Source organism: Pteropus medius, unplaced genomic scaffold (assembly GCF_902729225.1).
Source record: "Pteropus medius unplaced genomic scaffold, Ma_sr-lr_union100, whole genome shotgun sequence".
Lineage (NCBI taxonomy): Eukaryota > Metazoa > Chordata > Mammalia > Chiroptera > Pteropodidae > Pteropus > Pteropus medius.
In genome coordinates this window covers 5,389,512-5,390,868 of record NW_024351729.1, presented here as the reverse complement: position 1 = coordinate 5,390,868, position 1,357 = coordinate 5,389,512, and the positions used below count along the sequence as shown (strand labels likewise).

General features: G+C 30.4%; 1 pseudogene; it reads right to left on the bottom strand.

Annotated features, from left to right (window-relative positions):
* Window positions 1–483: 483 nt before the first annotated feature.
* Window positions 484–602, bottom strand: LOC120587841 (uncharacterized; annotated as a pseudogene).
* Window positions 603–1,357: the final 755 nt, after the last annotated feature.

Sequence of the window (1,357 nt, the reverse complement as noted above, 5' to 3'; positions counted from 1 at the left end):
AGAATTCTATATTTCCCTAGTAAGTATGAGGATGGAATAAAGATGGATTACCAGATGGATTATCTGATACATTTGACAGTGCTGAGATAATACATGCTTCTGTGGAAAGTTTGGGGTTAAATTATTGCTAGGTACATATAAAACTAGATAGAAAAAAAAAATGACTCAATTAATAAAAAAATAAAAATGTTCAACAAGAAAGGAATTAATTTACCAAAAACAATAATTGTGATATAACCAGTAATGTTATTTAACCAAAGTAATAGATTTTATTATATAACTATTTAATCAGACTGGGCAACAAAATGTCTTATTATGTGTTTGGTGCTTACTTTTGTGAAATGTGAGTTGTTGAGGAGTGAAGATAGTATGAGAATGGGTCTGATGAAATTTGAAATCCTGAATAGTTATGAATTTGTTCTCAAGAGTAAGCAGTCAGTTAAAGAAACTCATTTGCATTACTTTATTTCATTTTTTTTAAAAAGCCTATAGCACCTGGTCTTCCTAGGTGGTCTCCCATTCAAGTACTAACCAGACTCGACATTGCTTAGCTTCTGAAATCAGACGAGATCGAGTATGTTCAGAGTGGCATGGCCATAGATCATGTTTGCATTACTTTAATTTTGCTCTGTCCAGAACTTTTTAATCTGGACCTGTAAGAAGCTTGAGTTACACTGTTAAAGCAAAAGTAAGCTCCAAGCTGATCATCACTCTGATAGCAAGCTCAGGATCTCAAACTCAACTAACAAATATATTTTAAAACACTATGAAAAAAGCTTATTTTAAAAACAACAAACAGCTTATGCCATACATTATTTTTAGGGTTAGGGTTAGGTTGAGTATAACATAAACAACTGATAAAACCAGAATGCTAGCCAAAGCTAGAGTAGAATATTTGGGCATCTTAATCATCCAGTCCTCAGTGATACCTCTTTTCCCACTCTGCAAATGCCTTTGAGATTTATGAGATAGAAGATATGAAAAATTTATTACTTATTAGTTTTGAGAATTCATAGAAGACAGATAAGCATAATTTGTCACAGATGTAGTTATATTTATATTCAACAAAAAGAAAGAATCCGATGAAGCATAGAGAACTTTATTCTTTATTAACATAGTTAGGGTAAAAGACAAATGACTTTTTTTCTGTGTCAGAGGAACAATAGAGAAACTGTTAAATATAAGTTGAATTTACATTGAAAATACTATTTCTTTTTCATTCTTATACATCTATGAGTAATTAATAATTTATGCTCCAGATAGTTTTAGGGTTAGTATTTGATTAAAAGATGAACATTTTGTATATTTTGATACACAAAAATATGAAAGGTGAAAATAAGGTGGATGATAATCAGTT